General features: G+C 47.0%; 1 pseudogene; it reads right to left on the bottom strand.

The window, feature by feature from the left end:
* Positions 1–8,163: 8,163 nt before the first annotated feature.
* On the bottom strand, positions 8,164–8,939 carry LOC138286962 (zinc finger protein 436-like; annotated as a pseudogene).
* Between the last annotated feature and the right edge of the window lie 2,277 nt (positions 8,940–11,216).

Genomic DNA, 11,216 nt, shown 5'->3' with positions numbered 1-11,216 from the left:
TCCTACCTCCTTCTAACTAGTTTTTGAAACTTGGCTGAGTCCATGTCCCAAAATTGCTGCCAACACTTCCTGGTTGAAGTGTTGGCAGCCAATCATCTATCAGCACAGGGACTGTCGTATCTGCGTCTATATTTCTTTTTCCTTTAATATATCAAACACTAGTGAATGGATTTACCCCAACTCACAAAAAGGTGATTTCTGGACCAAGATCTACTTTTCTGGCAAATTTGGTATAGTTCCGTCCAGCGGTTTGGGCTATAGTCGTGTCTAAAAATCCCTATGGAAATTGCATGGGGGAAAAGTGTTTTGGGACCCCACCTTTTTCTCAGCACCCACTTGACGAATCACCCTGAAACTTTCAACACAGCAGCTGAACTGACTGTTGTACTGGTTTTGAAAATTTCATGAAGATGCATCAAAGGGCACCAAAAGTATTGGCAAAACAAAAAAACACTTTTTCTAACTTTAACTTCTACTGGAGATGCCAGTAGGTAATATTTATATGTAAACAATGTCTTGTCCATCATGCAGTGCAGCAGGTGCAGAGGGGGCTTAGAAATATAAACCAAACCATATCCTGCACTCTTACATAAGTTACAAGGAGATTCACCAAATGCCGGAGTACTGAGATTTACTCAGAAACATCGCACCCCCACTAGATCAAGGAGTCACACAGAAGCCTGGGGTTGGGAGGCGTGACACCACCATACCTCTGACGGCGTCGATTCCTAATGGGTCTCAAATTGTGACCTACCTCATTAATGTTATGAAGTAGATTGATTTTGCTTTTTTAAACTTAAAAGTTTCATTCATTAGTAATTGGGATTTCCAAATTGTGATTCAGTAATAACCATAATTTGTAAAAAGCAATTACTAATGTTTGCACATCTGGCCTTATGTTCTTTTAGGGGCTTTCAGTAACAGCCTGCCATATAATGAAAAACAGCTTAAAATGCTCAATTTGTCAGGAAAATACGTTGAGCAACATTCTGGACATTATCTTTGCAGGAGAAGAGAAGCTTTGTCCTAGGCTTGGTTATCACAGAGCGTGGAGGTCAGTGACTTCCATTAATGATCCCTCACTCTTCTGGAGAGAAGCTTTGTCCCAGGCCTGGTTATCACACAGTGTGGGGGTCAGTGGCTTCCATTAATGATCCCTCACTCTTCTGAAGAGAAGCCTTATCCTCGGCCTGGTTATCACAGTGTGGGGGTCAATGGCTCCCAATAATGATCCCTCATTCTTCTGAAGAGAAGCCTTGTTCTAGGTCTGTTTATCACACAGTGTGGGGGTCAGTGGCTTCCATTAATGATCCCTCACTCTTCTGAAGAGAAGCCTTGTTCTAGGTCTGGTTATCACACAGTGTGTTTGGGTCAGTGACTTTCATTAATGATCCCTCACTCTTCTGAAGAGAAGCCTTGTTCTAGGTCTGGTTATCACACAGTGTGTAGGGGCTCATTAACTTCTATTAATGATCCCTCGCTCTTCTGAAGAGAAGCCTTGATCTAGGCCTGGTTATCACACAGTGTGGGGGTCAGTGACTTTCATTAATCATCTTGCCCTTTGCTGAAAAGATGTCTTGTACTGGATGTGGCACACTTACAGGGTGCAGCATCATGAATTTGTGATCAGATCCAAACAAAGCAGGGGAGGGGCGCGAATAATCCAATATGAACCTTGGCAAAAAATGAAAAGCAATGGTGGTGGTTCTTTATAGGGCTCAATCAGACGTACCTGAAGCTGACTCTACAGTAGTGATAGTGATGCTACTCGCTATTAGAATACAACATACTTACTAGTGCAACTTAATTTGCTTTTATTTTGTTTTTCTAATATTACACCTTTCCAATTTATGTACAATGAATCATCAAGACCAAATACATATAATAACATGGAAAAATATGTACACCAACGATTTACAATACAAACAACCCTGATTTTGAGCCTGTGTGAAGGCAACACATATTCTATCAGAGTAAAGTAAGACAAAACACTGGGATAATGTTCCTGATGGTATGCTACGAAATGATTATGTAATCTAGAAACGTAGTTACTGACCCTGCAGAATAGAGACCTCTTACCCCATTCCAGATAACTAACCAAAAATCAAATGATTATTCACAAATTGATTTACTTCTTTTTGCCACAAACTGTAAACATGCTTTTTGAAAATGTGTACATTTTACAAAGAAATGTGATGTTAAAATACATCTGCACAGTATGCTCTCTAGTACTTTCCCAGCTATCAAACATGCCACATTGGCCATCTGCCTTGCCTTCACAGATGTCACAGGGGCAGCACTTAATTGCTCCTACCACTGCCTACCATGGCCGATCACATGCATTTTCTCCCCCGATCAGATGTTCATCTTTCAGTGCTATGTATATACTGATGGCACCCATGCCCTGTTCAATTTGGATTTACTATGTGTTATATCAACAACATCTGCATAGAATCTACTATCTTCGCTACTGCACCAAAGCACTTTCTTAGGCTCCACAAAAAAGTATTTTACCATCCACACAGCTGTCAGGGCAACCAAAATCTACTCGACCACTGGCGAGTCATTATTCATCAGGTTGAGCTACTTTTGGGACTTACTCACCCCTTCTGGCGAGTTGACAAAGAGCAGGTGTTCTGTTCAGTCAGAAAGTGGAGGAGCACTAAAAGACTCCTTTATATCTTGTTCTTGTATGTCACATTTGCACTGTGTGCACAGGTAGAGGTCAAAAGTCAGTTTTTCTTACAATTAATTTTCCTTCTGACTGCGGATTTCCGGAAATTTGTAAGGTGAACTGTGTGACCTGCTGTTATGGTTTAAGATATCTTTTGTTGTTATATGTATAACAACAACACATACAGCATATCCCACCTACATCCAAAGGCCAGTGGCAGAAGATTGATAACATGCACTCCACTGAAGAACCAAATTAGCAAAAGTTGGGAGAAGTAACTGGGTAATACATAGTGATGACTATCAAAACAAGCAGGGCGAAGAAGGACCATGTCAGGAAAAAAAGGGGCCCGCCTGTGAAGTGGCCAACCATCCAGCTACATCCAGCTGTCATGTTATGGGGTCTGTCCCCCCTACCCCGTGTCAGTCGGAGGATGTGCAGATATACAGGACATGTCAATTTGTGAAATCAATTTGCTAGTTAGTGGATGTATGTGCCCCATGATTTGTCAAATAATGGCAAGGTTGATATTGCAGGGGCCATCAATTTTTCCATGCCCATCAAGTCTCACATCTTGTGAAGCCACTCTGTAAATATTGGGAAAAATTTCCATTCCCTAGCGGGAAAGTAAGAGCTGTTTAGCCGCCCCTAACCCCAGTGTAATGGCCCTGCCTTGGACAGATCTCAGTGGGTGTGTTAGTGGGTTTGGGAGTCCCAGTAGGACAAAGCTAGGGAGACGTGGAATTTCAGTATCATATATGTCATCTATTGCATCCAATACCGCTCTCCAAAAAGCCTCCACTTTAGGGCAAGGCCACAGGTTGAGTGTAAGTGTACCTATCTATCCACATTGCCTCCACCACATGTTGTTGCTTCTTGGCTTCCAGTGAGGAACCCTCGCCGGTGTGTAGTACCAGTAGTGGGCTATCTTCAGAAACATCTCCTTTCTGGTTGTACTACGTGCAGATACACAAGCGCAATGCAAGACGTTGTGCCATTCCCTGTCTGTAAATGAGCGTACGCACTCAGCCTCCCATCTACCTCTCACTGGCATTCTGGGTAGTGTTGTTGGTGTGATCAAGAAAGCATAGATGTCTCTCAGAAGACATTTGTCTGAGGTGCAAGTGAGGAGCCACCTCTCAAACAAGGTAAGAGGTCTACCAGCATGTAGGCGGACTGAGGTGAAGGACACCCAGTGTCTGACCGCCAAGTAAGACCAAGGATGCCTGTAGTTTGGAGAAGTCCATTAGACCATCGGAATCATATAGGTCACCGATTCACTTACAGTTAGCCACCTGCCACACATTGTAGGTCAAATCTGCAAACGCGCGAGGGAGTCTGGGTTTCCTATGATTGGTGTTTGGGGGGGAGATAGGAGTGGACAGTCCCCCTGCTTCACCGAGTGGCACCTGGAGCACTGCTGAAGGAGGGGGGAGCGCAGAAGGCGTCAGAGGAAGCGCCCCAAGCCTCTACCAAACAGTACCCATGGAGGCCCTCCACGACTCGCCTGACCCTAAGATGGCGGATGCCTGGCAGTAAGTGTGATCGGAGGCCTGCTGCCTCCCTTCGTATAGAAAGCAGTCCCTGAATACACTCAGTGATCCTACCTATGACAGCTAAAGAGTCCATGCCTAAGGCAGACCTGTCCCACTAGGAGTAGGCTTTAGAGATTGCTTGCCGCAGGCCCTGGGTGACTGCAGAAGCCGCGTGATGATATCAGGCCCTGCGCTGCCGAAAGCGGAGGGGACAAGGAGTGGCCAAGCGGAGCCCCAGGGTGGGGATGAGGCTTGTGGCAACACCTTTTCGGAACTATTGGGAGCAGCTCTGAATATAGAGCAAAACAGTATGCATGCCAACTGCAGCGCCCACTGGCTCCAGTGGGAACGCATATCCACAGCCAGGGGAGCAGTCCCTGAAACCTGTGTGGGTTGAGAAGGCCTGGGCCCAGGGAATACAGTGGCCTGTACCGACTCGAGGGCCACATCAGCGCTTTAGAGGCAGCGTAAACAGCGAAAAGGCACAAGGATACCAGTGGTGGATTGTTGCTAAGTAACTTGACGAAGTGCCTCAGCTACAGGAGAGAACATGGAGGGCCCACGTTCCAATAAGAAGGAGGTCTCGATCAGAAACGTACTCACAAAGAAAACAGGGAAAAAAGCAGACTGGTCAGAGGAAGATGCTCAGCCAGAGCCATCTAATGCACTGGGAAACACCACTATATCACCCAATGAAGCTGAACCAGTTACACACATTTTCCTGGAGACCCTCTTTGGAGCACTACGAGCAGATATCGCTACACTTAAACAAGACCTTGCAAAAAGAAATCAAGGGCCTCACAAAAGACATGAGTGAATTGGTAGATAACCTTGAGCGAGCCAGTGATGCACAAGAGGAAGAGCTAGATGGACACCAACGTGAAATATTGGAGCTACAGGACAAAAATGAGGAACTTCGATATCAGGTGGAAGACCTTGAAAACCAGTCCTGGAGAGCCAACATTCAAATTAAAGGAGTCCTATTGCAAGCAGCCAGAGGGGACCTGGAAGATTATACCCGTTGATTGTTTCACCATATCGCGCCGGAACCCAAACCACAAGAGATCACCATAGACAGAGTTCATAGGGCTGGAAGACCAGCTACATCCTCAGGGCAACCACAAGACATTTTAACTTGCATGCACTACTACAGGCAAAAATAAATCATCATGGCAGCAGCACACGATCGCAATCACATTGACTTTGAGGGTACTAAGCTATAGCTTTATCACGACCTCTCACCCATAACACTACAGCAACGCCGCCAACTACAACCAGCCACGGAGTTCTTACAAAAGCGAGAAGCACACTACCGCTGGGGCCACCCTTTTCACCCCACGCACATCTGGGAAGCTGAGACTCACAGTGTGTGCGCACTGGAAGAAGCACAAGCAAAATTGCCCCTAACCAAGAATCAAAATGAGGAAGAACCACACTTGTCGCAACTCAGCTTATCAGGTGCATTCGCGCCCTCTAGGTGCCCAGGAAGAAAGAGAAGGGGGAGGACAGCTGGGCCAACTGCAATGGAGAGCCGTAGTGAACGGGAAGCTGTACTCAGACAACTGAACCACCTGGAGCAAACACCCAAATGGACAATGACTGAGAGATACTGAAACAGCACTGAACTAGCAAAAGGCCTGTCTGCTGGCCCACTTTTCTGCACTCCAGATGCCATGTGAGGGTGAGTGGGGGAGGTCCATCTCCTGTTTCCAGGGCACCATAAGTTAGCGGCAGAGACTTGAACCCCATGAAGGGAGGCTGCCCTTGGACCAGGATGCCTTGCCATGGATCCCACTTTACTAGTTCGCATCGGTACTGGGGAAGAACGCATTGGTTCTTATTTATGTTGACATGTTTGATACCCTATGTTATTTCTCCCTAACTTTCCTCCTACCTACTATGCAATATGAGTCTTCATTTGTACAACATAGTTACACATGGTAAACCAGATGGCTATTCTCCAGCGATCAGGGACACACCACACAGTTACGCATCTGAGCACTGACTACATAAAGATGCGCATTATTAACACAGCTGCAAAGCGCCTAACATTTCTAATCTCAATCCGAGACTCTGGGTGTGATATATTCCTGGTACAAGAAACACACTTGGTGCAAGCTGACTGGAAACGTTTAAGATCCAAGTGGTTTGATAGACAATACTTCTCATCTAGTACAGGGAAAAAAGCTGGTGTGGCTATCCTGATAGCTACCCACTTTCCAGGTAAAGACACCCAGATTCAAGCTGACATCCCTGGCAGATAACTGGCACTTAACATTACACTACATTCACATACTTTTACATTGGCTACTCTAAATGCGCCTAATGACCATCAAGAGACTTTTACAGTAGAGGCCTTAGACAAGGTGATGGTCACTGTGGACTGTGCTCATTGGCGGGGACTTTAACTTAGTGCTAGACACCAATCTGGATCGATCAGTACAGCGAGTGGGACAAACAGGGGCATTTTCAAAGCAGACTTTGGAGACATTCGCGGATTATGGGCTAATGGATGTCTGGTGGCACTACCATCCCACAGAGAGGGATTACACTTTCTATTCTGCAGCTCAACAGACATATGCACACATTGATCTATACCTAGCCACTCCACGATTTTTGCAATCTGTCACACAAGTAGACATAGGTACAGCGGCACTCTGGGTCCGTGCCCCACTCTATATAACTGCATCCCCACCTAGCCCAGCTTCCCAACAGCACTCTTGGGCCCATATTTATACTTTTTTGTGCCGCATTTGCATCAAAAAATGACGCACATGCAGCGCAAAAAAAGTATAAATATGGGCCTTGGCGTCTCAACCTCCGACTCCTCACTAGTGAAACACACGTCTCCGAATTGACTGATGCCATTACCGAATACTTAGAAGATAATGGCACCCCTGACACTCCCATAGCAGTACTCTGGGACGCGTTAAAATCAGTCCTTCTCTGCAAGCTTATTGCAATAGCGACTCATCTCAGTAGGGACCGGAGACATAAAAGGGCTGCAATCGAACGACAGTTAAAAGGATTAGAAGTGAATCACAAACTATCGGGATCCCACAAAACATGCAGACAATTGAACACAGCACACAAACAATTATGGGCACTGGACATGGATAGAGCAACATATGCACTGATCCACACCAAACAAAAGTCCTATGTGGGGAGCAACAAAGCAGGCCGTCTTTTAACACATAGCTTACGGGCAAAGACAACATGACAAAGGGTGGAGGCATTGATTAGACAGCGAGGAGGGCGCATCGATCACAATGATCAAATAGTGTAAGCTTCTGAACAATCCTATGCCCAACTTTACACTGCTGACCCCCTAGTAAAAGAGGATTATACGTCCTACCTGGAACAGGTACCACTAGAGAGACTGCCTACTATAGATGCTCGGCAACTGGACCAGGACATAAATTGGATGAGGTGCTTCCCAGCGATCTCACGCCTCCAACCTGGGAAGGCCACTGTGAGGAATGGATACCCCGCTGAGTTTTATAAATTATTTGCTAACCAATTGGCTCTAATACTAATAATGTTTATAAAATTCCTTCCGTGACACTTGTTCCCTCAAAGACTCCATGAGACTTGCCATGATTACGGTCCTAACCAAACCGGTTGAGGATCCACTCTACTGCTTATCATACAGGCCAATCTCGTTAATCAATGTAGACGCCAAGATTTTCACCTCTTTCTTAGCAAATCGACTGGCCCCTTATATGCAAAGTATTGTAGACCCAGTCCAAGCCGGGTTTATTCCTCAACGCAATTGCAGCGACAAGAGAACACGTATATGCCACTTGTTAGATAAAACCCAGTGTTCCCATATACCAGCACTAAAGCTATCTATAGACGCCAAGAAGGCATTTGACCATTTACACTGGCCCTACCTGTTTGCAGTGCGGCAAAAGGTGGGCCTGGGCGGGTGATTCAAATCTTTTAGCTGACGTCTTAGGAGATCTGATACTCACAAAAGCTCTTCACACATTCCCCACAATGATATGGTTTTTCCCCTGTGTGTGTTCGCTGATGCCTTTGAAGATCTGGTAATCGACTAAAGCTCTTCATACATTCAGTGCATATGAAAGGTTTTTCCCCTGTGTGTGTTTGTTGATGATTTATTAATGTTGAGGAAACACTTAAACTACTTCCACAATAATTACAATGGTATGGTTTTTCCCCTGTGTGTGTTCGCTGATGTGTTTGTAGGTTTGATAATTGACTAAAGCTCTTCATACACTGATTGCACTGGAATAACTTTTCCCCTGTGTGTGTTTGCTGATGATTTATTAATGCTGGAGAATTACTAAAACTACTTCCACAATAATTGCAATGGTATGGTTTTTCACACCTGTGTGTTTGCTGGTGTCTTTGTAGGTTTGAGAATTGACTAAATCTCTTTACACATTAAGTGCATTTGAATGGTTTCTCCCCTGTGTGTGTTCGCTCATGTACCTTTAGGTGTGATAACTTGCTAAAGCTCTTCACATATACATTACAATGGTATGGTTTTTCACCTCTGTGTGTTTGCTGGTGTCTTTGTAGGTTTGATAATTGACTAAAGTTCTTCACACATTCAGTGCATTTGAATGGTTTTTCCCCCGTGTGGGTTCGCTTATGACTTTGCAGTCTTGATAAGTGATGAAAGCTCATCACACATTCACTGCACCTGAATGACATTTTCCCTGTTTTTGTTCATTGATGATCTTTTAGGAGTGCTGATTGACTAAAGCTCTTCACACATTTAGTACAACTGAAATGGTTTTTTTCTCCTGTGTGCTTTTGCTGGTGGTACTTTGGTAGTGATGACAAACTTGAGCTGTCACTCAATGTGAATTATGTTTCTTTCTTGGTCAGTGTCACTTCGTCTACATCCCATGACTGTTCTTCCTGAAGAGCAACATAGGCCCTCATTACAACCCTGGCGGTCGGTGTTAAACTGGCGGTAATACCGCTAACAGGCCGGCGGTTAAAAAAATGTATCACAACCATGGCGGAAACTGCCAACATAGACAGCCACATTAACACTCCGACGCCACAGCGGTAGAAACAAACACCGCGATGGTCACCGCCAACAGACAGGCGGAAGACAATGTACCGCCCACCCTTTCACAACAGGCCTATCCGCCACCTTCTCCCGGGCGGAACAAACGCCAACAAAAGCACGTCAGAAACAGTACACAGAAGGGAAACCACTCACCTCTCGACACCCAACGAGGAACCAGGACGCCATGGAGCCCGAACTACACATACTGCCAATGCTGGTCTTCCTCCTGCTCTATCAGGAGCAGGACAGACACAGTCGACGACCACAGTGAGTACTGAACCTACAACACAGGGGTGGGGGGAGGGAAAAGAGAGTGACACACACACGCAACACGCAATACCCCCACCCTCACCCACAACAACATACACACAAATAAATGCAGCAACATTACATATACACCCCCCCCACCCTGGAAGGACACAATTAAATGAATGTAACGATTGTAATCATGAAAAATCAGAAATTGAAAGTTCAAAATTCAGTATATACAAATCTGTACACCAACTATACAAGTCCGGATAGTGTACCAATCATTGTCCGTGGACCACTGGTCCCCAAATGCATGGGCCAAGCCCACACAAGATACCTGAGTCGAAACGGAGAGAACACTGCAGGGGCATCAGATCGAAATTAAACCGGTACCTCAGGGGGAAGGGAAAGGGGGCACCTCAGCCGGATGAACGCACAACGCCACTGCTGCACCAGGGGGCTCCATGCCCATAGCTGTATCCTGGGGAGTGCAAAGCCACAGTCTCACAAGTCTTTACAGTGGGTGGTTTGCCCACTGCTGTATCCTGGGGAGTGCAAAGCCACAGTCTCACAAGTCTTTAGAGTGGGTGGTTTGCCCACTGCTGTATCCTGGGGAGTGCAAAGCCACAGTCTCTCAAGTGGATAACAGTCTCCACTGGTTCTGTAGGGGGCCTGGTGCCCAGAGTGCTTCATCCTGCCAAGGACAGAGGTAGTGGATGTCAATCTCCACTGGTTCGGGTGGGGGCCTGGTGCCCAGAGTGCTTCATCCTGCCTAGGACTGAGGTAGTGGATGTCAATCTCCACTGATTCTAGAGGGGGCCTGGTGCCCAGAGTGCTTCATCCTGACAAGGACAGAGGTAGTGGATGTCAATCTCCACTGGCTCTGGAGGTGGCCTGGTGCTCAGAGTGCTTCATCCTGCCAAGGACTGAGGTAGTGGATGTATCTCTCCACTGGTTCTGGAGGGGGCCTGGTGCCCAGAGTGCTCAACATGCAGTGTGGCCGGTCCCATTCCCTCAACTGGGTGTGTGTGCCACGAGATTGCCTAGGAACAGGTAGCATGATACGCCATGGAGGCAGAGACATACCCCACACTGCTACGGCTTCGCCTTCCACCTGCAGGTGCAAACAGTGATGGAAGTCATGCCTCCTGGAAGCTGCCCAGGGTCCAGGAAGTCTCCTCCAGCCTCAGACGACTGACCACTGGAGATGGTAGGCATGTCAGCGTTGGTGCCACTGTCCGAGTATGTCGCGGGGCTGGTGGCGGTGTCTGTGGCGGTGGTGCTTGCGGTGGTGCATGGGTCTGCACCTGTTGAGGGACACAGCAGGATGTCTCCTGCAGCCTCGGACGGCTGCCCACTGGGGATGATGCTGGGGACTGTTGCTGAGGCTGCAGACGTGCAGGTGGCGGTGCAGGTGGCTGTGCAGGTGGCGGTGATGGTTGCGGTGCAGGTTGCGGTGTTCTCCGCCGTACAGGTGAGGGTAGTCGTGGACAGAAGGGGTGACACTAGTCCCTCAGTCGCTGCCACCGTGCCCTATCCTGACTTGCTCTTCTGCCTTTGTCCCTTCCCCACCTTTGATGGTGCCGCAGGTGTCTTGCCACTGTCCCCTTTTGTTTTTGCGGAGCCCTTGGTGGCTGGGAGGTGCAGCTTCTCCCTCCAGGATGTGGCCACCTTTTTCACCTTGGCAGGTGGTGGAATGTCCTTGCCC

The sequence above is a fragment of the Pleurodeles waltl genome, chromosome 4_1 (genome assembly GCF_031143425.1).
Source record: "Pleurodeles waltl isolate 20211129_DDA chromosome 4_1, aPleWal1.hap1.20221129, whole genome shotgun sequence".
Classification (NCBI taxonomy): Eukaryota; Metazoa; Chordata; class Amphibia; order Caudata; family Salamandridae; genus Pleurodeles; species Pleurodeles waltl.
Note: the sequence above shows the minus strand (reverse complement) of the source record. Positions and strands in the feature narration are given on the sequence as shown.